Genomic DNA, 26,579 nt, shown 5'->3' on the forward strand with positions numbered 1-26,579 from the left:
TAAAACAGAGAACCACCATTAGGAATTTTATTGTCAATCGGAAACAGCTGACTACTGGAAAATGTAGCCATAAAAATAAAATATAGTTTAAATCCCTCATTTGCCTAAGCTTGCAGGAAATGAGAAACTTTCACAATTGAAATGTCAACTAACAATATCATGTTCTACAGTTTATTTGCAACTAAGTGCAAACAGGGTCTCCATGTTCTTTTCTTATTTCACAGTTTAGTAACCTGTGCTGACAACAATACCGCGGCTCAGGATGAAAATTTAATTTATTTGCAGTACTCTTTTTCTTTTTTTTTTCCTGATTGAATGATCCATTGGAATATTGAATAGTAAACTCACAGTAAAACAGCATATTGTTCTTTTTTCTCTTTGTAACATTGCAAAATACACTTTGGGGTGCTATTTCCCTTTCATAATTCCCTCTGCAAAAAAAAAAAAAAAAAAATATGTATAGGAACATTTGAAACACATGAGGTGAACCGTCCCCGAATTTTATCGTAGTTATACATGTCAAGGCTTATGTTTGATGCAAAAAGTGACTTTGTCTTTTTAATTTGAGGTTTTTCTCAAACGTGCGGGTGGTAACGTGGGAGAGCTGGGCAAGGTCTGCCTCAGGATCCGGCGGTGCTCCGAGGCGCTACCTGGAAGCCGGGGCTGCTCGGGGAGTTTCCCGCGGCAGAGCGCAGCGGCGCCGGGGGGCGGTGAAAGGTCCCGGTTCCCGCGAAGCGCAGCCCTGGGGCGGCTCTCGGTCCAGCGACCCTCTGCAGAGCTGCGGGGCGGCGTTCGCGGCGCACCCGGCTCGGCTCAGCCCGAACGCTCCGCGGACGCCGGCTCAAGGGCGCTTCTGGAAATGCTGCAGCGGGGCAGAGTAGATGCAGGTCATCAGATCTCCGCGTAGGAACCAGCAGCGTTGTATCGTGCTGACTTGCTATTCGCAGCCTGATGAAAGGGCCTAGTGACAGATGAGGGTGAGAGGACAAACAGACCTGTGACCACCTTTTCTCACGCTATTTTATATACCAGCTTGCTATTTTCGTCTGCTGTGGTGACCAGGCTGTACTCATCATTACATACTTGTATGTGCTCTCAGACCATGAAAAAACAAATACGATGAATCCAGTGGAAACAGAAATGTAATCCTGATGATATTGGTTCACTAAAATAGTTTTCTTTTCTAGGTTAAGTGGCTTTCATTGAAATTTTCAAGTAATTTTATTTTATTTCGCTGTTGTTTATTTGTCCAGCCATCTCAGCCACTTCTCGTCGTGCACAGGAAGCTCTGCCTAACACCCTCTTATTTTTACGTCCGTATGTAGGTTGGTGAAGAAAACAGTTATTGCCGATAATGATTTCTACTTATCTAGAAAAAGTGAAACCTTAAATCCGATTTTGAGGGATGGGCTACAAGCTACCACAACAAGGAAAACTCTGCCCCCCCCACCTTTTTTTTTTTTAATCTTTTGATGGCTATTTCTTCAGGGCTATTCAAACACTGAATGAAAAGCCCCTCTTGCAGTTCGGCAGTTAAAACAACAAAGCACTGCCTATGTTTCTTCTTTAACACAGCTCTAAGGATTTATTCTTTGCTCCTTTCTTCTTCTTTTTTTCTGAAGTTTGCTTGTCCTTTTCCCCTTTAAAATCTCTTTATCTAAAGCTGAATTAGTTTTCCCAGCTGGTTGGCAAGCCGCCACCGTTTTCTGCTCTGACACTTATTTGTCAATTTTCAGTTGCCTTCAAACTTTTTACTTTTCCTAGCTTCTATTCCTTTTTCCTCTTTCACAGCTTCACTGATTCAAGTTTTAGTTGCTATAATAGAAGAAGAGAGTAAAATCCCTCCTGGGAGAGACAAGGACCTATTCTCTAGAGTGACAGAAAGAAAGCAAAAATACTATGAGATTTGCCCATTGAAGGCTTTAAAATAGCAAAGTCTGTGTTTTCTATAGATACTCATAATCTGATCCTACTTTCAGGTAATCTGCTCAGTGTTTAAGTTCTCCCCTAGCAGATGAAACGTTTGTAAATCCATTTTTGTATAATTTTTAGGCTTTCCAGACACTACTATTTTGATTTATTTATTTTTAGAGAGCTCACTTCAGTTTTACAATACTAGGGAGCAGGGATTTTTTTAATTATTATTTTTTTTAATACTGCTGCAGATGGATTTCACAGCTCAAGGTCTGTACAGAAAGTACCAAACTCAGTGTCAGGACTCCGTTCACAATTCCATCGCAGCAATTTGTCAGCCTGCACGTAACTCACACGTAGCACACGACAGCGTGGCCTTCTTGGACTTTGGATATCGGTGTTTTGGTTTAGGGAAGTTATTACTCTGCCCACTCGAAGAATGAGGATGGAGTACATAGCAAAACTGACAACGAGGAAGTGCCCGAATATCACATCTTCACTCTCTATTCTTTAGCATTTATTCTTTAGCCTCCTGGGCACATGAAAAAGGCAGCATAAACCTTCCACAACAGACTGAGCCCTTGCTTGCTGCCGGCCCTACCGTAGGATTGCCAACGTTGCTGTTATTTTAATAGGGGCGCTGCCAGGTCACCCCTGCCGGAGGTGGAAGCGAGCGCTCCTCACGACGCCGGAGCGGATGCACGCCCGCGTTTTTACCTTCCCCGCAGCCCCCGCCGAGCGGAGAGGGACAGGGCGCCTGGCAGGCTGAACGGAGCTCGAAGCAGGCGAACCGAAAGGCCGCAGGGAAAGAAGAAGAGAAACACGCTTAGGGCTCTCAACAGCTTTTCTAATACATGGGGTCCTGGAAACCAGCTAGACCAACTGCAAAGGGGCGAACGCTGGTGGCAGTGGGGTCCGGTAAGTGGAAACGTTAAGCAATGATCACCTTTGTGGTCTGAGCTGCTGCAGTGCAATTCCCAACGGAATTAAATTGTTACATTTACGGCCTAATTAAACCACCCCTCTCGCATCAGGTAGTTCTTCCTGCATATCTGAGACAGTCTAACGTGTCCAGTCTCATCATTATTTCTTCACTGCTGCTCCACTTACAGAGACTTACAGTACCGTCCTTTTTTACTTTTATTCACTTCCAGCTTTGTAACACAGACAAATCTTCACAAAAACATAGAATGAAACTGTGCAACGATTTCACATACTAGCTAAAACATATTTAAAGGCAGGCCTTCAAAGCTGAAACAGGTGACATAAAGCAACAGGCCGGCAGCTTTTTTAAAATTAATCTAACATTGGACTTGCTAGCTAGTTTTAAAATTAGAATAACTTAAAACTGAACTTTCTGGAAAATAACTGAATCATAAAAGTTAATATTAAAATCACTCTTAATGCATCACATATATCTGGTAAATTATTAGACCTTCAAAATGCTAACCTCAGAATAGCAATGAATTTTTTTTTTGCTACAGGGTGGTGAAGTCATCATTTCAAGCAAGTTAAAATTTTTTATTTTAATAAGATGTTTTGAACTAGCTTCAATTGTAGTCAAGGTCTTTTCTGTAAGTTTTGTCATACTGATTGATTAAATGTCTTTAATGCACCAGCAACAAGCACAGTAAATCAGCATGAAATTAGTATAAAGAGCTTTAAAATACTGTTATCCTCTTAAATTGGTTTAAATGTGCTTATGTAAAATAACTATGATTGGGAGTGAAGAGTATTCTCTTCAAAATCTGAGTAGAAATCACTGTCATTTTGTCTCGTTCAGAGGGACTTCATGTTCAGACTCTAAGCAGAATTCACAGCTCTCTCATACCTTCATTTTACTTTATGTTAATCTTTTAACTGAATTAGGAAAACATACCTAGATTCCACAATATAGAAGCACTAAATATATTCATTCATATTTTGTGTCAGTTTTTGTAGGCCTGAAGAAACTGCATTTTTATAGTTGTTATATAAGTTGTTTTATACATTTTAACGTTTCAGTTAATCTGTGTATACAATATTCCAATCAGCTGTCAGTCACAACTTTTTCTACATTTGGAGACTATGAGCAGACTATATATTTTAATTGGTTTAATAATAAATTCTATAACCCATGAATTTTTAGGCTAAAGTTTGTGTACTTCAGCAGGTAAATTCAGTATAATTATATATACACACATATGTCTGTATACATAGATATACAAAGATAGATGGAGTATTCAAATTAAGAAAGGTCAAGCATTGGATTTCTATAAAACTGATTTTAGAAGCTTTGTAACATAACATGTGTTACGATCATGCAATCAAATTGGTCACATTTTTTTCATAGTGCATTTGAAGTGGATGAACAATGTTCGTTTAATGAATAATGTTTGTTTTGGTTTTATCAGTCAGCGTGTGGGCTCAATTCCTCCTTACAGCATATATTTCAAATCACCTCTAAGCAGAAGAATATTAACAGTCTTCTCAAGTTTTCTATGTTGACCATAATTACTGTATCTGAATTTTTAACAAATAGTAACTACTGTTTTTTCATAATACTGTGAAGCAGCTTGTGTTACCTGCACTTTCCAAATGGGGACCTGATGTACAGAGGGATTAAGGTCTAAATATCTACAAATTTGGGTCCTTACTCCAGATATCTGTAACTTTTTTTTCTCTTAATATGTAGTAATACATAATTTGTTTATCGTTCTACTTACTTTGACTAAGCAGGAAGGAATTCCAAAGCAGCCAATCAGCCAGCACTGCAAAAAGATTTAGTTTAAATAAATTGCCTAGTATCACATGGGAATTCTGAGATTTCTGGAATCATAGTCCACATCATCAATGATCTTTAATAAAAACAGCAACCTAAATTCAACAGTTCATCTTTTCTACTAACTGAGGTAATTTTCTGTAAAAGTAGTAGTATAGCACTGTCTAATTAAAGACTATCACGGTATTTTGTTGGGGGCGGAGGGGAAAATGGAAACATAACATAAATTTCCTAGGTAACTTTACCATCATATCAGCTAGATTTGAGTGCTTGAGTTTTCAGCCCTAATATCCTTTTAGTGTAATATTTTAAATGTAATCTTATATATTTTCCTTAGGATGAAGCTAGAAAAAAATGAAGACTCAAACAAAAATCTATCATACAACACTTTTTAGAGCGATAATACCAAAGTTTGTGGTTTTAACCAACAGTGTAACAGGAGGTCCTAGGTTGTTAATGTCTGTGTGGACTTAATTTCTTCACCCAAGCTCAGTTTTCTGTTACAGCTTCTTCGGCCTTTGCTCTGATATTCATACTCCTCTCTCTTTAACCTAGTCTTTTTATCAGGCCTTCCAAAGTTTCCCCATTCCAGTTTCCCTGTTTTACATCGTCACTCTTTCCTCTGCATGTATTATCCTGTATCAAACAGCAAGGCTGTTTTTTCCAGGATCCTTTGGAAATTGTTTCTTGATCCAATCCTATCTTCTCTCTCTATGTATAATATATGGAATGTGTTCTGTGAATCCCTGAAGAGGACTGGTAAGCAAAAGGATGTGCATATTTCCTCCTGCATGTATTCCCAGCTCCTTGTTCAGCTAATCCAGTCTGGGCCGATGCTAGAACTGCCTAGGTCACACCGGTCCTTTTGCTACCTGTTCCAGCTTCTCCTAAACTTTCAAGGACACTGCCTTCTCACTCAATTGCTCTTTTTGCTTGTTATTAAGTCTCACACTTCTTACCCCATATGATCCCATTTCTCCTCCAAGTTCCCAGGCTTCACCAGTGTTCTTAGGTCGTATTTGTAAAATTCCTGTTTAGTTGGTTAATTCTTGGAGGATCACGGACTATAGTGAAGTCATTTGACTCAAGTTCAGATCTGCAGCATATTTCTGGAAAAGTAAAAAGAAATATTCATAAAAGATTGTTTACGAAACTGGGCGCTTGCTGGAAAAAACAGTCTGTCTGTTTGCTTGAAAATGCTCCACTGTTTTTGCATCTATTATAGAAAAAAAGCCGCCCTAAGGCGTTAGTATTGTGATTCTGCTGTTGAAAGCAGAAATACTCCTGGAATTTACAAATGCCAACAAAAACATCCAATCAAATATAAATGTAATCAACAAAACACTGTCAATATAGGAAGTCTCTAAAATATTTAATATCACCAAGAAATGTTTTCCAGATTATGAAATATCACATACTAAAAATGTCTTCCTGCCAAAGTACTGCTCTAAAATATTAGATTTTACTTCTAGGTTTTATTCCCTGGACAATACTTCTAAAGAATAAAGTAGCTTCTCTGAGTCCTTTTTTTTTTGCTGTCATAGCCTATCCTGAACACATAAACAAAGTCTTTTTTTTTTTTTTTTTTTTTTTTTTATCTAATCAAGCCACAGCTAGTAAGCAATCTCCAGCATTGCAAAGAATAAATTTCAGTGCATATTCCTGCATTATCTGGGGCAAAACTGGAGAAACAAGGAACAAGGTGCCTTTTTACTTTTATTTCATCTAGACTATAACATTTGCAGAAAATCTACTAGGAAAAAGGAAATTTGGATGCTGGCGTATCTTTCTCAGAAAGGTTATACGTTCATGCAGAATGAGAGAAGTTGAGATAATGTCTGGTTTGAGGCCAAATCATTCAAATGTTTCTATCAACATTTTCTATCTGAAATAAAGCACTGATAAGGCAATATTTATTCCCATTAAAGAATGTTTCAAATGAACTAGCTAAGCAATTTATGCTCAGAAGTCTCAAAGGAACTGGTGAATCGCTGTCAATTTTTACTCTGTCTTAGAAAACTGGTAAACAGTTTTGTTGTCCTGTTATCCAGAATAACAAATATAGCTAGCCTGACTGTCATTTCAGGTGTAAGAATAGATTTGTTATAAGGGAACTTTACTGGTAATGAACTAGAGACGGTAATTATGATTAATACTTATCAGATTGCTTCTTTTTGTGAAAGAGGTTTTTTTTCTATTTGTTTTTGCTTTTGATTGGATTACAGGGATTGGTTAACAAAAGTAGTTATGCTTCTGTATTATACTTGGACTTAACTTACTCCCTGTAGTAAAGGGGACTTTTTTGATTCAAAAGCTTGCATTTTATGGAATTTTCAGGACATGGGCTAAAGGGATTAGAAACTGGTGTTTTGACACATCTTAGAGTACAGTTGCTATGGCAAAAGATCAAACAGCAAGGCTGTTTTTTCCAGGATCCTTTGGAAATTGTTTCTTGATCCAATCCTATCTTCTCTCTCTATGTATAATATATGGAATGTGTTCTGTGAATCCCTGAAGAGGACTGGTAAGCAAAAGGATGTGCATAAACTATATGAAAAAAAAAAAAAAAAAAGTTATTTTAATTCGTTTAAATTTGTTACATGATAATTCACATTTCTGCTAGAAAACTGTGAATAGTGGGGAGAAAGGTATGAAGGGTCTGAAAATTGTTAAAAAGTAACATCCGCTAAACTTTATCAGTGAATATTTTATACAGTTGAAGAATGACTGAAGTAGATTATAAAAAACAAAGGGACACATTGCTTTAAAAGTGATTTAAATCACCTGATCTAAATGATTATAATCCAAAAAATATGATTTAATAAAGCCACGTGAAAGGGAGTATGTTTGGGAACAAGGCAAGCAGGTTATATCTACAGGATGGCAATGACTAAGAGTAAATTTTAAGGATTATCACAGATCACAGCCTCAGCCTAAGCTTTCGGTACCTCTATGAGAGGAGGGCTAACAAAATCTTTGAAGGGACAACGAAGGGGACTCTCAAGTGAGGAAAGGGAAGTGAAGCTGTCACTCTTCCCCAAATTAATAAGACCAAACTAAAATACTAAAATACTATCTCACTCTGGGTTTCTCATTTCAGTAAGGATGGGGATGTGCTGGAGAGGATATGCTGCAAGAAGGACCATGTAAGTGTGAATCTTACACCATTCTGTGAGGCTTAAGCAATTAAATGTGTTCCACATATTAAAGAGAAGTTTAAGAGATGGACTGATCAGTGAGCGATCAGTGAGCGTTTAAGCATGGGGCTGATAGTACCAACTGTTTTGATCTTGCTGACAAAATCAGAACACAGGCTAATTACTGGGAGTTGATATTAAGAAATTCTTCTAGAAATGCACCATCCCTAGAATAAAATTACTGGGAGAGCAATTGGTGCCCTTAAAAAAATTATTTATGTTTTGATCCAGCTTATGGGGGTCCATCCCTCTGGGAATATAGAGGGTCAAACTGAATAATTATGGTGTCCTTTCTGGGCTTTGAGGCTAAATCCCCTCATATTTTTGGGCTGGGGAAGAAAAGTAAGGAGAATGACAGTAATAAAGACTTGTATTCCTCTCAACAAACTCGTGTTTGTACCTCCAGTGTACAGTAGTGTGTATAATAAAGTCTTATAATTCACCCCTTAAAATACTTCCCTTTTAAGTCAAAGTGGTTTTGCTTCACTTGATGTATATCTGCATAGATCTATTTTGGGTATGGATTTTTGATTTTTCATCTCCTCAGGAGCGCTGACAGTTGTTGATGGTTAGAGACAGGACTACAGACACAGCAAACCACACTGTGTCAAAGAACTGAAACTCACTCTCCTATTAACACCAGTTGGCAAAAAATGTCTTCCTAGCTTAGCTTTGCAGGACCCCGGGGGGGGGGGTTTCTCTTTCCTTTTAATTGTGAATACAGTTAACTTAGTTATATTAGTACAGTGGGTTATTTTTCCTGCAGGAAGGTGGGGGCTTTCTAACTTTCTACACAGGATACCTCTATTATGATATTTCCCTTAGTCTGACAAAATATATAGACCCAAGATATAGAATACAGAGAAAAACTTGGCAAGTTGTGACATCACATCACACTACACGATCCGGTTGTCATTTGGGGCATCTGTAAAGTATATTCAGCTGTGTAAAACAAATGGATAAATAACCTACACAATGAGGAAGAAGAACGTAAATATGGACTTGTTCTAACAAGGGAGGTAACGTATTGAGGTAAGCAGAAATACTTTAAGGCATTATATTACGCCCGTTGTTGTCCACTGCTTTTTGGTGATAAAGTTTTCCAGTATCTTTCTTCTCTTTTTGTGGTAGGGTAAACAGAGTCACCATTGATCAGCCGTGAAGCCAGGTAGCATTTGTGTCAGTATACCCTGAACTACAGGACCGTGTTTGCTGGGAACTGACAATAATGGGACTGAATGAGAACTGCTACAGTCTCAACTGTGACCTTTACAGTTGTACAGTTACATGCTTTCTTTTTATTATTCTGCCAGACACACAGCTTCTACCAAATGATTGCGGTTGCTTTCGCACAGCATTTTTGCAGCTCTGATGCTGTAAGAACCGAGGGGCCAGGGAGCAAGGACGGGTCATTGGGTACCAGTTGTACAGCAGAGGGGAGGGGAAATATTTATTTCTGCCGTGTTACTTTAGCAGTGGAGACAGGAGGAATATACAGGAAAAATACCCCCTGCATGTGTGTCCCTTAAAAATAGACTGCCTTTTTAAAAAATAAATGGAGGAAAAGAGGGAGTGCTGCTAAAAATCTACTCATGCGTCTGTTACCATAGGGCCACATGAAGTTTATCTGACTGCTCTTGTTTAGCTGTCGCCGTGAACATGTCTTGATGAAAACTTTACAATACAGCCATACATATCAGCAGCAGAAGGCAAAACAGGATGTTTGCAATAGCAGTCTTTGCCTTTTCTATCTATCTGGTGTATGCTGCTTGTACTATCAGCCATGATTATTTAGTGGCAGGTTTTCAAGCCATCTATTTAAGAAGTTAAAATGACTTTATTTTGGGTGGCCCACAAAGTGTTATCGTCAACACAAGGAGATTCATGTCCTCCATAGCATATTGATGGGTGTTATCTTGGTCTGTTGTAGACCTGATGCATCCTACACTTGCAAGATGCAGGGAGGATGACAGTGATGTTAGCTGCAAAAGAGACAGTAATCTGAAAGTACAACTTGATTTGATGACTTCACACTAACAGGCTACAAATTTAATTTCTTCTTCCATCAGGCTGCCTTTCAGTAGCCCTTTTGAATCAAGAAATCCTCAGAGTTTAAGCACCCCATAAAACGCCACTATCACTATGTTCTAGCCACACTTAAGCATCTTTGCCTTCTTGGAGAAAACTGAGATGATTTTGTCTAGAAAGACCCATCCAGACTTCTTGCACTGCTATTCTAAACATTTCATAAGTGAGCAATAACATTTGATTTTGTGAAGCATGTATTTAAGATGAAGTGTTTATATTATCCCATTTATAGCACTACTAAATAGTACTAGCTTCCTGGACTATTTTATTTCTACTAGAAAGTGGCTTTTCTAAAAAGAAAAGTGCAATGCCTCAATGTAAAATTTATTCTATCCTTAAAATTCCAAGTCACACAATAATGTTTACTGTTATTCTCCAAAGGAATTTTTTCACTGTTACAGTCACCTGTATTCTCTTCTACAAGGAATAACTTCACTCCAGGTCTTGTGACAATGATACTCTCTGCATGCTGGACCTAGCTTCCAACCTTCTTTTTATTACTGTGGCTCAATACCTGCCTGAGGTGGGCTGTTATCGCGCACAAACCTTATGTTCCCTCATGCATGCTTTAATTCTGATAATCTTGCCAAATTTCTTTCTAGCTGTGGAAATGTTACACACATCTAATGCAAATATTGCTCTTAGGAGTTCATTTCGGTATCATATATGTATGGAATTTTGATAGGGATTAAAATAGTCAATTTAATAATAAGATATTTAAATTACTCTAGAACACTGAATCAAAAGTGTGGCTGTATTACTGAAAATGAGAATTAATCGCTTATGACTTACATAATTTTCCTTTGGTAAGCTCTTGGCATATAACCAATTACATTTATAAATTACTATACTATCTGCGTTTATCTCAATAATTCTGTAAACACTGATATTCATCCCTATTAAAATCCTTGGTCAATTAAACTGCTACTGTTCTTGAGAGTCAAAAGTTCCATGATTACAGCACTGAGAATAAAGGAAATGAATACCACAGCTACAGTTCCCCTAGCGATATTGCCCTGTAGAAAGAACATAGAAAAGCACCACTGCGGACTGTTGTGCTCCATTGCCCCTGCAGGGACAAGGTTCTGATTACAGTGTTAATGTCTGAAGAAACAGGTAATCTGCAGGAGTCATAAGATCTAAGGCATGGATGGCTTTATAGATCCAAACCAAATGTTTATGTTGAGTCCTGGAGGAAAATAAAAGCTAGCGTGATCTCTAGAGCCCATCATATCCATCCTGCACCAGACAAAAGATTTATGAATGTTATTCTGTTTTTTTTCTAGAATAGCTGCAATTTCCCAGAATGGTTTTGCCATATAGTAAATTGATCTGGCTGGGATTTATGTTATCTATTTATTAATATGATATTATGACAAATATAAATATAATATTTTGTATTATTATCTTCTATAGTGTACGTTATAGATATTGTTATAAATAATATCTTCTACTGTATTATTTATTTTTTTATTTAATCTTGCTAGGATCTAGGCTATTTACATCTTCTTTTTTCCTACAGATTTCTAAAGCTTCCCATCTCTCTGAGCTTCTAAGATTTCTCTGTGAAAAACAGAGAGAAATTCATCTGTAAAGGCCTGTTGATCTCACCTACCCTACAGCACTCTCCCAAGTAACTTCACAGGGCAAATCTGTTAATCCTATTTATCTCCAGTGACAGCAGAGTGAGTGCAACCAACCAGCTCAATCCTTTGCTTTTAGGTGTCTGAAGTTATGTGTAATGAATCCTGTCTTAACTGGAGTGCAAAGGGAGAGAGCCCACTTGAAAATACACCAATAGGACAAGAAACTGTTCACTACTGTTGCATTACAAACTATTCAAGGGACACGTTTCCTTCCTCCTGCATCATTAAACAACAAAAAAGTCAACAGAATTCTCTGTTGCAGGAAAAAACTTCATTCTATTTACTCTAGTTGTTTTCCCTCATCTTCTTTATGTGGATGATGCTGCATCAAGCTAGTTTAAGTCCAGGTATCAGTCTTGGCCTGGAAAGATCCTAGGAAATCCGATCATCGTCACTAGCTCTAAAGCTAGAAATAGATGTCACCCATTGTTCTGGGGTCAGAATGGGCCCATTCACCCTACTCTAAGAACATATTAGGATTTATTGAAAGAATATCAGAAAAGAAGAGATGCACAAATCAAGAAAGCTATCGCTGTAAGATATGTAAAGTCCCCCACTGAACAGCAACAGAAATTGTTTCATGTGTGACAGGAATGCCAGATGGGAGAATGCTCTTTCTAAAATTAAATTTTCAGTAACTTCAAAAATAAGTTTTAACCAAAATCAGGATGACAACAGACAGCCCGGTTGGAGGCACAGAAGACTTAAGAGACAACGCTATGTTATTTCAAAGATGTCCTGTCTCATTTTGCTATAGATCTGTGAAGAGACCTGGGCATTGTGAAGCTGAGTCTCAATGAAGGTAAGGCTTGTGAAGTAAAATCCACAGGACCCAAAGAAACTGTTTGTACTCATTACAGAATGCATGGACAAATCTTCAGATAGAATCCCAATCAGGAGCTCTCCAAAATAATCCATACAAAATACGGAAAAGGTATCTAACATCTCATCCAACTAAAATTTAGTTTTTTCATTCCTACCTTCAGGAGAGGCTTCTATTTTAAACCAAGATTTATAGACCTGGGCACTCTTCTGGAGAAAAGTGGGTGCAGCGAACAAAGGCAGTGAATAGAGGCAGCAGTTTGTGCAGCGGTGTCTAGGCTCTGCTTAGAACTTTTGAGGACCTTGTTGGAACTCGTATGGGCTTTCTGGAGACGCCCAAGGAACTAGAGAAAAGGGGAGCTACACAAGGACAGCTACAGGAGGCCTGAGCTTCTCCTGGGAGAAGCTCAGGTAGATGTAGTTGCTGCTAAGGAGCTCTCTCGGTTGCTCCTGATCAGAGCGAATTGGAGCCTTTGATCCAGATGATTAGGGTGGGTCAAGCACCTGTGAGTCAGTGCCAGGGAGAGGTCTATATAAGAGCCAGGTCCAGAGCACAGCTCCCAAGGTGCAGAGAAGAGATACAGTAGTTTGCAGGAAGGCACCTTTGTCTCTAATCCTAGGAATGCATGCTTCTTCAGGTAAGGTCATGATGTGCCGCAGAGCACATTTGCCTGTAGCTGTTGGAGCATCAGCTGTGTCAGAAACCTTGACCTAGACAGGATCTCTGACCACGGATGCAGCTCTCAGGATGCAGGGAGTGCTTGGGGCTTCTCTCTGAGGCCTGGGTTGACAGTCTGCTTCTCTTGCAGAAGGTATGTTGTTGTTTTCTTGTCAGGTAAGAGTTATGGGAGGAACTCAGGAGGCTGTGTAGCATCCAAGAAGATGAGCAAGAGCTAGACAGAGTACCTTGGAGACTCTATAGCTCCAGGAGTCCTGTCCACCCACAGCAAGGTAGTTGCTGCAGGGCTCTGTGCTGTATAAAATAATATATCTTAACACTGTAGAAAAGACAGGAAACTCCTCCTTGTAGGAGGTAAAAGACTCTTCTTCCTCTTGAAGACTTGCAATTGAGAAACAGATTTTTGTGCCTTCCAGGATGAGCTGGGCATGGCTTCAGGGGAAACAACTAGGCTGAGAGACCCTGTGCCTTGTGGGAACACATGGAAGAAGCAGTAAGTGATTGTTGTAGGTGACTCCATGCTGCAGGAGACAGAGGCACCTATCTGCCAACCTGACCTCTTGACTAGAGAAATTTGTTGCTTGCCAGGGGCTCAAATATGAGATGTCATGGAAAATCTGCGGAGGCTTGTCCATGTGTCAGACTGTTACTCTCCACTGCTTTTCTGTGTGGGCGCTAATGATACCATGGCCAAATTGGAAACCATCAAACAGGATTTCAGAGCTCTGGGGATGGTGGTTTTTTTTCAATTCTGCCAGGATGGAAAGATGGGGTGAGGTGAGAATTATAGGGATGGGGTAGTCAGCAAAACATGTTTCAAGTTGGGATGCCTCCAGTGGGTGCATGCAGCCAGGGAAGCATATGGGACATAGCTATGGAGGATTCTCTTGCACCCGTCCTGGGAAACCTGCATGCTTGCTTACCTCTGTGAAATGCCTCTATACCAATGCATGCAGCATGGGGAATAAAGAGGAAGAATTAGGGATCTGTGCGCAGTTGAAGAGCTATGATGCTATTGCAATTACAGATATGGTGGGATAGTTCGCATGACTGGAATGCTGTCCTGGATGGTTATCTTTCTTTAGGAAAGACAGGCCAGGCGGTGAGGTGGTGGAGTTGCTCTCTGTGTGAGATGATAGCAACTGGAATGTATCAAGTTCTGCCTTGGGGTGGATGAAGAGCGAGTTGAGAGCTTATGGGTAAGAATTAAAGGGCATGCTAACATAGTGGACACCCACAACAGTGTCATCTACCTTCTACAGAGAGCTGTAAGTAGCCTCCTGATCACAGGTTCTTGTGGGGGACTTCAAGCACCCTATCTGCTGGAAAGACAGCACATAGCAAGGCACAAACAGTCCAGGTGGTTCCTGCAGGATATTGATAACTTTGACCCAGGTGGTGGAGGAGCCAATGAGGAGAGGTGCGCTGCTAGACCTTGTACTAACCAACAAAGAAGGACTGTTGGAGATATGAAGGTTGGGGGCAGCCTTGGCTGCAGTGAGCATGAGATGGGAGTTCAGGATCCTGCACGGAGGAAGCAGGGTGGTAAGTGGGATCACAACTCTGGACTTTAACATTTTTAGAAGAACCTCTGTTGATTAAAATCTACAATTCAGTGAGACCCAAAGCTCTTAGAAAAACGGTAATTAAATGTATAAGTATGCAGAATTAATACAATTATAAGTTATAATCACTGCTTGTGGCTACTGAAGAATTTCATGGAGTCTGTTTTGGTAACTCATAGATTAAACAATTCTTCCCTAACTTGAAATGTAGATTTTTTTTTCTTACCCCATTGTAGATGCTTACTTAGGAGTATTTAATGTGTGAACGTAATGATACTGTACTTGAAAATAGTTCTTATTTGACCCTGTTCAGATCAGTGTTTTTGTTCTTTTTTTTAATACCTCAAATCAAATTATCATTATCATTGAGGTGTCAAAAGAATAGAGAAGAGCTGTATTTTTTTTAATGGAGAAAGGGCAGAAAAGTTATGCTGGAAACAATACCTTAATTTGCAGATTTGTTCTTAATGCTTGTAAATATATCTACAGACCCACATCAACTGCATGGAGCCATTCTGAACTTCTATGAATGCATAATAGCATTGCAGAGCTTAGACACCTGCCATTTAAGTGGATATGCTTAAAACACTGGGTGAATTGTTTCTTAACTCAAATTTCTTACCACTAGAGGGCTCAAAATTGCTGTGAGATTTTCATGCATGTGTACATACAAAAATATATATGCTTATATATATACATACACACCATGGTTGGTATGGGTGCATCACTAACGTGTTCTTGTGTGCATACAGACATGCATATTCTTACATACATACCTGTATTTTAATAGGTGATCATTCTCTTATTTAAAGGCTGTGAATATCTAAACACAAGACAAATATTTAGAGAGGTTTTTATTAAACTTTGTGCAATTCACCCTACAAAGAATCACGTTCCTTTGAGTTCCCAAAATTTTAACTTTAAAACTTTGCTCTCAGAGGTTAGGATTTGTGCAAAACATTCACTTTGCTAACTTAAGTACAGAAAAAATCACTACAAAACAGTTCAAACTTTCCTGACCAATGCCTGCTATCATTACATTTTATTAATATATCTACATGACACTGAATAACATGAGCATGAGTATTGTTTTTGAAAATGAATTTCTAAAGAATGTAATGTTGTGCTGCAGAATCTATCATGCCAAGCATATTTGTTAATGATATGACATGTTCTCCTGAGAAATCTTAGATGCTCTAAATATTCCTGGAAAGTTAACTGTTTTCTTCCTTTTATCCACTAATTGTACCTAAAAATGGTTGAAAGCCCATTCTCTTAAGTAATGTATAATTTCTGAATATAGTGCAACCCAGTTCCTCCACATAGGGATGGAATAATGAATATTTTATCTATGCACAATAATGAATATTTTATCTATGCAATCCAAAGATACTTAATAGTTTCAGCCACAGCTGACATGCAAAACTCTGAGGTGTCAATATTTTACAAATATCAGTAGAAGTATAATTAGAAGAAATCTGCTCAAGAAGTTAGTATTTCAAGAACATTTTTTCCAAATTATTAGCAATTTTTATACTGTTATAGAAATTAGAAACAAATATCAAAACATTTTGCAGATGTTTGTTACCTTACATAACTGATTTTTCAAATGAACTGCTCAGAATTTTCCCCCTATAGAAAGCTGTGGAAAAGTACAATAAAATAGAAGATACCTGCTTTTCACCACTTCAGTGTTTTGACTGTCTGTTTAAAAAGTGTTGAATGTGATCATCTATATTTATAGACTCCTAAAGTGAGTATTTGCACAATTGAACCAAATCTTTCAAGCTCTGATGCATAATCTCAGTATGTCTGAATTCAGTTGGACTACATGTGAGTAGTGCTTATGTTACTACCAGTGCAATTAGATACTACCAATTTAATAAAGCTTGAATGTACTCATTTTCAAGTATCATTCTTATGCATTTCCTTCAGTTAAGAGTATCAGACACTTTACCACTATAAAATGCTAAATTCTTAGAAAGATCACAGTAAATTAGTTGCAAAAGCACTGTTGATATGATGGCTAGACTAAATAGTTAAAGCAGGAAGGAAATACAATTCTACTGCTATGTATACTTAGCTGAGCAGAGAAGAGCTTAGTGTATCTAAAAGTAGAGTTTAGTGTAGTCTCACTTCTATCACATTTGCTTTAAAATGTTAAATGTGTAATTCAGCCAAGTGAATTTTGCTTCAAGAATTTTAACTCTTGGCATATTTTGCTTTAAAAATTTAGTTTTATGGATTGTGTACAATGTTAGATTAGAACTATAATGTTCTAATAAAATCATCTGTGGTGTACTTCGTATGACTAATGCATTCTTAATTTACAACTGTTATCTGAACTAAACTTGGAAACTAGCCTGGCACACTGGATGACATATTAAAAGTAGCTTTGTTACTGATAAACTGGATTGGCTGGCATGTGTATCGCACTACTTCTGGACCTAGGAGTAAATTGTCCTGAAATTCATAAAGTGGACTAATATGTATTGAAGTTAATGATTTTAGTCCAGTACTATCAAAATTAGTTTTGTAACCTAAAAATTAATTCCTGCAGCTGGAAGATCTTTCTCTAACCACAGCCTATTGAATGAAACTATGAGAGGAACAAAATACTATTTATATGGAGTTAGCTCAAGGATTTAAATCCCAAGAAAGGAATTCTTATCACAAAACTGTACCAACTAGTTCTAGTGATTTCACATTTATACTATTTCTGCAGTTCTCCCAAAACAACTTGTCACTCTTGAAAGAAATAAGACTAAAATGACCATGTCAGCTACATCCAAAATTCTTTTGATAGCTGGCACATCCTCACTAATTTATGTCTTATATCCTGTGTAGAGGAAAAGATGATCTCTCTGACTTAGTGCTGTGTAACTATTTATTTGTAGTAATAATATGAAAATAGCAGTGATTTTCACACAGGTCCTACATGCCACATGAGAATTGCATTGGGAACAAGGAACTGCAAATATGGAATTTTTTGCAAGAGTGAGGATTAGAACTAAATAGATTTTTTTTACCACCTTCAGATGAACTAAAACAATTGTTATACAACCAGTGTTTATACTACTTTTTGTAGTAGTTACACCAGTTCAATATATTCTACATCTTACTCTTGCAATTTTCAGTGGTAGGGATCGCAGCTGAATAGATTGTTTGTAATTAGTTATATTTATGGGCCTGTATCAGTATACAGACAAAACTCTAGAAATAAATTTTAGAGCTATACATATTTCAGTACACAGAATGGAAAAACCTGAAGTAATATTACATTGCCTTGATAATAAGTTTCAAAGTTCAGCTAAGTATTTATTGGTCTTTCAAAACATTTGTTTAGGATTTTCTCTTTATAATCATATGCATCAGCAAAAAAATCTTATTGTGCTATATCCTTATGTTCGCATTACTCAGTTTCTGGGAATCCTGTTTCTATGACTAGTGAATTTCAACAGAATTGAATCTGTCCTGTTATTTGGTGAACAGAAATGCTGTTTAACTCACTAAATCTCGATTGAGTGAATATATTCTAATTCTATTTTGCTGTGGATTAAGTAGGAAACACTTTCTCCATCATTTTTTAAGCATCTTATCAGCTAAGATAATTAATCTCCACATGCTTTCCCTCCTTTAATAGTGGAGAAAGGTCTTATTCTTGCTATTTTTGCTTAGGTAAAGCCTCCTTATTGTGGCTTATTTCAGATATCTGGCAAAAAGAAAGATGGATGAGGTAGATTCTCAAATTTTAGTTTCAGGATGTTTTTAGTCTGTTGACAACAATGAGCTTTGAGGTGAGATGGGATATGATAGTTTTAATGTACAGATATGGAAGTTCCTAGTTCAGATTTATTATAAACATGTCATTTTTAGCTTGGTGGCTGCTGTTATTCTATGCTTTTCCATGAACATGTGTGGTAGTACTACTGCCATGACAGACTACCAAATTAAGAAATGCCTGGAGTAATCAAACAACTACAAAATTATCAAATATAAGCTGTAAGACTAAACACTGCTTTTAATAAACTTTAAATAAAAAAAGTTAAATATGGGTTTTAAAGGATTAAAATCCTTTGTAATAAACACATACAAAGATTAGAGTTCATTTCCATTTTAAATACTTACTAACAGGCATACCAAGTGGGGTAAACATGTAGGACAAGATCCCAGGGCTCAGGATTACAGGGATCTAACAGCAGTCAATCCAAAGCAATGACAGCATGCCACAGAGGCAGGAGGTCCACTTACAATACCTTTGTTGTGAGCCATGGTGAATCTATAAGCAGGGTTGCTAATATGCACAATGATCCTGCTTCTGCTTTTTAGTGATTTGTACATTTAATGGGTGTTCATCAGTCTCATTTACAGTGACTCACTTCTGCAGTAGTTTTGTTTCGTTTCAATATATGATTTTTTTTCTCTTTACAAAGAGATTAAACCTCTGAATAAGAACAAAAATACAAGTATTTGTAAGTTTTCAAACACGGGTCTTCCTAATCATTACAAACAATGTCCCATAGAAAATCTCTAGAAAACACAACAAAGCTTTTATATAACGTGTACCTTTATACATGTTTACTATCAGCATGCACAATAGCTGTGATTTCACCTGCACCTTGTTTCTAGCTATTAGGAAATATTTGCTTTCAGTTTTCACTTTCCCACCTGCCAAAGTTTTTAATGATATACCAGCTGTTGTTCTGTTTATATATAGTTTATTAGAAATGATAAGTTACATAATCCTAGTTTACATAACTATTATATATCCCTAAATATTTCTATACAAAATCTGTCTGAATTCCCCATCACTAGAATTTGAAGAGATCTCTCTTATGGTGTGAATAGTTTACAGTTTAAAGGTTTACACTTAGCTTCCTTCTCTTCTCCACTCATTTTTTTCCTTAAGTATATTGTAAGTATATATATATATATATATACACACTTATACAATATACTTATATATATATAAGTATATTGTATGACTTTTGAAACTTCTTGCAATCAATAGAACTGTTTTCATCCAGCAGCTCCATGGACTACTTTTACTTTGTATACAAAGGGTTTCAAACAAAAAGGTGCTGAATAAAGCATATGCATGTGACACATTTAAAGCAATCTGTACCTTCTCTGAAAAATGTGTACAAGTCTGCACATTCAAAAAGTTGATAAGGGCTGCACTAGATGGATTCCCACTGACTTACAGTATGTTTGGATCAGACTCAGTGGCCTAAATCTGCAAGGTTGAAGCAATGATTGGCTCCTTCCCATTGAATTAACGAAGAATGAAGCATTAATTCAGCAAAGTAGATGAACATATGCTTTATTTCAATCATGTGAGTTGTTCCATCCCCTTTGCTTGAATGTAAAGGCATGCCTGCAGTTAAACCCTAGGTAACAACTCCCTGCTATAAATTGTAGTAAAATATAAGTCAAAGTCACCTATATTTTGCAGCTGGCCTTAAAATAAGGAAATGACTCAATATCTTGTAAGTGATAAAAGATCTGATATTTTGGTCTTTTTCATGACTCCAATGCTGGTCCTACAGAAATGAAACAGAAAATGAATAAATCCCTAGCAATAATTTATAATCTGCCACCACCTCCTCCTGGCTCAAAATGGTAACGAAATAACCCAAATAGGCTAGTACTACTGATGAGCTGTCTGCTTGCACCTCACTGTACTGAGGAAAACTCTAAAAAGGCAGCCCTGTTGCTAATCTCTATGGTTTTTCTGGGGCTTTGTGCGTGGCTGACACATGGATTCATGTTTTCATTACAAACACCGAGGAGACGTGCCCAATCGTTCCGGCCAATGTATCCTAACCGTAAGTTTTATGTTGGCTCTTTACATGTTTACCCTCCCCCGAACAGCCACCCCTTAGAGACTCCCCAACTCAATAACTGTCTTCAAGCAGGTAGAAATACAAAGCACCGGAATAACTAATTTTGGTCATTAATTATGATAACTTCTTTAAGAACAAATATAAGACTATAACGCATTTGCTAACCTCTACTGAAAAATCAATTGAAGTTCTCAGTGGAACTTCGTATTTTTAAAGGTAGTAACAATTGCCTAAAACCTCTGTGCTGAAAATGTATTAGCAATCTACTGGAATATGCATTTTTATACCCTTAGCCTTTAAAAAGTATCTTTAAGAATCTCTACTAAGAAATGCTGCTAATACAATGATACAAGAGATATGACTATTCTTACTTTTCTATTGACAAAATCCTAATTTTATACTTGTATCATGCTTATACTTGTAAAAATCACTTTTGCAAGAATTGCTCATTTGTTTGGAAAATTAATAATAAATTAGTTTAAATATATTTTTATTGGTGGCTAATAGTAGAAGAGTTTGCTAGTGTAATTCTACTAGTGTATCTTTAATGGTCTCAGGTAGTACGCGTTTTTTCACTAATCAAAATGACCATATTAACTCAAACTTTGCTAGATCATTTAATACAAATCATGGTTAGTACTGAAAACATTAGTGCCCTTGTCTTGATTGTCGTCTTTCTGTTTTACCTTGATCCTCTGTACAAAATATTTACTTCTTCCCTTTCTATTCATTTTCCACCAAAATTTCTGACCTCTTCCACTAAAGTAACTCTCATGGTCAACTAGACTATACTATATCTCCAGGCTTCAAAAGTCATGAATAAGGCCATGAAGGCTACCTTCAAAACTGTGACCTGTTTTCAATAGTTTTAATACCTGAGAACAAGTAGCCTGTTTTCAGCACCTGGCTGAGCTGTAGCAGAGATGTCTTTGCAACCATTTAGGGGGTGCTGCATGTGCTTTCAGTTCTTTTGGTTCACAGAAAGCAGTTTAACAATGCCCAGGAACCAGCATGGTAACAGAATCAAAGAAATTAATTTTGCTGTTAACGTTTCCTTTTTCATCTTTCATCTATGCTAAAGTGCAAAAATTTCAAATAAGTAAGACAGTGAGTGGTGGGCAGACAAAACGAGGCATAAAATAGTGATGCAGTCAGAGCAATTAGAACAGCAGAGACTGAAAACAGGTATGCTGATTCCCTGAACAATATCCTATTCACTATACAGCACTGTAAGATGAATACATCCTGAAGCACTTGGAGTGATAGTTGGCTGAATGCAGTTTGTAGGAGAGAGGCTTCACAGATGTCCTTTTGTGAGACAGTGCTAAGAGGTACAAAATCAGTACCACTGTAAAGTGACGTAAGCTATACCAGGTGATCCTGTTATTTCTCACGTTCTGTATCTACAACATCATTTCATTCCAGTGGAATTACTCCTGGTTTGCACCAGTTCTAAGCACTGAATTACTTATTTTAGTATTTGAAAAGAAACAGAAAAGAATAGTATTATTCAAAATCAACTTTCATTCTAAGAAAAAATAAGGTCTTTAAATTATTGTACAGAAATGTCAAAATGGAGATATCTTTTGGGAGTAATTCTCTGGCCTCTGAAAATTCATGGATCATGCCCTGATTCACCCAACCATTTCCATGGACAGGTTGAAATATGATCCTGTCCTGAGATTACCTTATTTTTTACGCTGAGATATAGGTTCTCAGGTAACCCAAAACATGAAGAATACAAGAATACTTTAGAAAACTGATTTACAGCTTCAGGACTGAAGAACTGGGAATGGAGAATCCAATTCTGTATTCCTGAACAAAGCTCCTCTAAAACTTTGCAGATTTTGGTGAATATTATGGGAGTGAGAGGAGACAAGTGATCCCTCTACCTAAAGAGCAGAAATAGCCATTGCTTCCCCCCACACACTTTCTCCTTCATTTATAAGTAGAGTGTCTTGGCTAATATATTCTTTTCATGATAAATCTTATGGTAAAATTATTAGAGTTTGTTAAGTTACCTTCCTCAGTTTACTAGCAAATAAAGCTACTACAGAGCAACGATCTACAGTATGAAAGGGTCTGTGCTCTATTCTGTGAAGTATGCAACTTGGCTACTAGTTGGGCAATGCTTATAATATGGGTGCAAATAAAGAGAATATAAATATTGGAAATAGGTAATTAGGCCATTGTATCAGCAGCAAATGTCTAAATAAGCATTTAGCTTTTTTACAAAAAAATTGACACAAATTTGTGCAATATTTAGACAAACAAAAACATAATTTCTGCAATAATAATTTGTTGCAGAAATAAGTTTCATAAACTTAGGAAGAAGTTGAAGACTTGAAAGAGAAAATTATCTTTTGAGTTCACAACTAGCTTTAATTTTAGTGGAGCAAAAGCTTGCAAATAATCACAGCTATCCTTCGGTAATGAAAAAAATGCTAATAATTGCCTCATCACTTGGATAACACAGAAATTTGTTTTCTTTTACCTAGACAAGATGTTTAAAAGGTATCATTTTTCATCTAATAATTATTGGGCTCTGACATATTTCCTATGAGGTGAAAAATGAATTGTTCATTCTACTAGCCAGAAAAAAAAAATCCATCACCTGTACAAGAAATAGAAAGTTGAGTTTGCTTCCAAAGATTTTTGCTGACTTGCTAAAACCTTAAAAAGGCCCTAATACAACAGACACATTAATTCTTTTAATTCATGTCTTCTGTTACTCAGGGGACTTTATCAGATTAGCTGATGTTTACTAGAACTTTAGTTCAGCTGTTCTGTGGATTTCTATTCATTAAAATACGTATTTATTTTTTAGTTATGCCTCTTCCTAATCCCTTTTGTTTCTAAGCACAGATCTCATGTCTGCAGAAGAGATTACTTTGAACACAAACATCCACACCTTCACCAGCCAAGCATATTTTTAGAAATAAGGTTGGCGAGTTGAATTTGTGTTCCATACTATCACTAAACTCCTGCTGAAGTTGCAGAATAATGTATTAGGTCATATAAGATGACATAATAATAATAAAAAGATTGAACAACCATTGGTTAAATATGCTAGTCTAAAGCTGTCCGGAAAAGGAAACCTGAAAGATCAAAGACTGGTGGTGGGGAGGGAGAAAATTCTGCTAATATAGACTTTGTTATTCTTTCACTGGTCCTTTCTCCACAGAAATCACAAGTAGGAGCAAAGTTGTACCACAGGCCTCCACAGTTATTTTCACTTGCACTTCAGATCATAAACAATACAGGAGGCTGATATAACCTAGGGCAGTGTTCTAGGTTGTGTGTGTTTTGCTGAAAGCTATTTTATTCCCCGCTGCGACCTGAGATAAAACACAACTTGCTTTACACTACCTGTGACCTCTACCACTAGAGGGCTGCACTTTAAGTGCTGTGCCTCCTAGACTTCAGAGTATCACTACTCCAGAGTTACCGGATTTTACAAACTCTACTTAATAAAGCATATTCCGAAGTGTATCCGTAATGATTAATAATTTAAATATTTTGAAATTTTTTTATATGCATATATTTGCCTAGTCAAATAGAATTCCGTTAGGAAACTAGCTAAAAGGCAACAGAATAGCCATAGTTAGATTCTTCAAAGACAAAACCTGTCTATTAAACTACGAAGAATCTACTTATACGTGCCAAAAGAGTTAAAATGCTTGTGTTAGTCAGACTGGAAGATAACATATCAGGAAATTATTAAACGAAATGCATTCTACAGAGACAAGAAGAGGCAGTTATGAAACAGCTGTTTGTAAGGAAAGAGACTAACACAGGACAGACATCTGCTGCGAGTCTGAAGAAATTAGGTTTTGGGATTACCCCTTTTCCCCATTAGTTTATGAAGATATATAAACAACATATGCACTGCTTATCAAGTTAAAACTTTTTTTTTGTTCTACAGTTCAATATTCGTGTTAAGATGAAAAATATTTTTGTTTAAAGAATGCAATCAAGTAAATGTATTGCAAGCTAATTGGAGCTCCCAAAGGAAGGACTTGCAGGTGCTGAATCCAACCAAATCTGCCACATAATTAAAATTGGTGAGGGGGGCACTGTAAAACACATGTGGTCTCAAAACAGGAGAATTGTTTGATTCAATGCTAATACATATGAATGGGGCATATTCAGTGAGATAAAAAGGAGCAGTGTTATAATTTACACAGTTCCACTGTGGAAATTGACTGAAGATGGCTTTATTTCAACATCGTCAGTTTATTTTCCTCTTTAAAATTTTCACTGTGCCATTTGCTTAGCTTAGAAATAAAAAGAGGCTTCTTAGGACTCATAGCCCTACAAACTGGACCTGTAATTTTCTCAGCATGTTGTGCTCTCTCTGGCTTAAATACTAATTAAAATTTTTCAACTGGAACTTAGTAAGGAAAATGGAAGAACCACACTGCTCTCCAGCTTGCTGTACCATAATTGTGTCAGGAACAGCCAAGGTAACAGGAGCCTAAAATTTTATTTTAGTTGGTAAACTAAGCAATTATGAGTCACAGTATCTGAGATACAAATGGTATATGATGAGTAAGAAAGTTCCATTTTTATACAATCATTTTTCTGACCATATATGCTCTCAGATTGTTACTGAATCTGTTGCATCTATTTAATCTGTGAGCAGACTTGATACTGGGACACAATTCCCAAAGAAGTCATTGAAAGTTTTCTACATACAATGCTGGACTGAGTTTTCAATTTGGGAATACAGGAGCCTGTTTGAATGTTTAAGAGTCCATATTTTAATATCCTATAATGCATTATGTATCTTGCTCGTAAGTAGGAGTGGTATACTGTATTATATATTATACATGAAATTTGTATGTTAAGTACTAGAACTTGTTTGGGGCAACATTAGTGGCTAGTGGTTACTAAAACTAAGGCTGAATCTGCCAGGGAGCTTAGAATGGAAGCTGGAATTCATCCACAAATAGCCAGGTTTTTAAGCTTGCACTGCAAGAGGAATCGAGTCGGCAACCGTTCTGCACACGTGCAAATCAATATGCATTTAGTACCAAGCACTGTTTAATGCAATAAATGCGTGTTACTAAATTTTGGACAGAATTAATGCTCAAACACTCACTGCTGTATCTGTTTTTTTTTCAAATACAGGCAAATAACAAAGAGTAAAAATGCTTTTATAGTATGTACGCAACCTCTCAAAGCCTCCCACCCCTCGCCTCAGCACCTCACGATCCTTTTGAACTTCAACCTAAACAATACAAAATTTGTAATCCCTTCATCGCAGGCAACAGCCTTGAATCTCCTGCTAACTATTTACACACGAACCACCCCACTGGGTCAGGTAGCTCCAGCCAGCCTAGTTGTCACAGCACAGAAATAACATGCTTGCTCCCCCCCGCCCCGAGCCTGCAAGACGCAGCGCGATGTGTCCACGGCTCTCCGCGCAGAAGAGCCGCACCGTGCCCGCCGCTGCCGGGAGGAAGGGCCCTACGCACACCGACGCTTCCCCGCTAGCCCAGAGCCTCCCGTGGCAACGTTAGCCATCCTCCCACGCCGCTGCGGGCCTATGAGGCGCGGCGGGTAACCCAGGTGACACCGCATCACGGCGGGGACCCGGCGTGAGGCCTCCCCCAGCGCCCTCCCCGCCGCTGCCGCCAACCGCCACCCCCTCAGCGGCCGCCGCGGAGGTTAACCCCCCCCCCCCCCCCCCCCCAACGGCTTTTCCACCCGCGGGCCGTGATTGGCTACGCGGTTCAATCCCAACCTCACTCTCCTTCGTCCGGATTGGCCAGGCCTCCCGCCTGTCTTCGGAGGAAGCCCCGCCTTCCTTTTTATATCAGGCTTCTTCCTCCTCCCCCCCCCCCCCCCCCGCCTACCCCTCCAGCGCTCCCCCCGCCCGCGCCCCCCATTCCCACGGCTCTAACCTCTCCTGCCTTCTCGGTTTCTGCGGTGTAGCCCAGGCTGGCGGCCCCCCTGCCCGCGGCCGGCCCGCCAGCTGCCCGTGCGTCCGGCGGAGGCGGTGGTGCTGGGGCGAGAACGGAGAAGCGCGGCGCGGCGCGGCCGGAGATCCCCCCCC

General features: G+C 38.1%; 1 long non-coding RNA gene across 1 annotated transcript; it reads right to left on the reverse strand.

Annotated features, from left to right (window-relative positions):
* Window positions 1-26,570, reverse strand: LOC134141707 (uncharacterized). Its single transcript, XR_009958697.1, has 4 exons — window positions 26,428-26,570; window positions 5,635-5,784; window positions 4,620-4,664; window positions 1-961 (listed from the first exon to the last, which is right to left on the reverse strand). It is a non-coding gene; the product is annotated as an uncharacterized LOC134141707 (long non-coding RNA).
* Between the last annotated feature and the right edge of the window lie 9 nt (window positions 26,571-26,579).

Source organism: Rhea pennata, chromosome 5 (assembly GCF_028389875.1).
Source record: "Rhea pennata isolate bPtePen1 chromosome 5, bPtePen1.pri, whole genome shotgun sequence".
Classification (NCBI taxonomy): domain Eukaryota; kingdom Metazoa; phylum Chordata; class Aves; order Rheiformes; family Rheidae; genus Rhea; species Rhea pennata.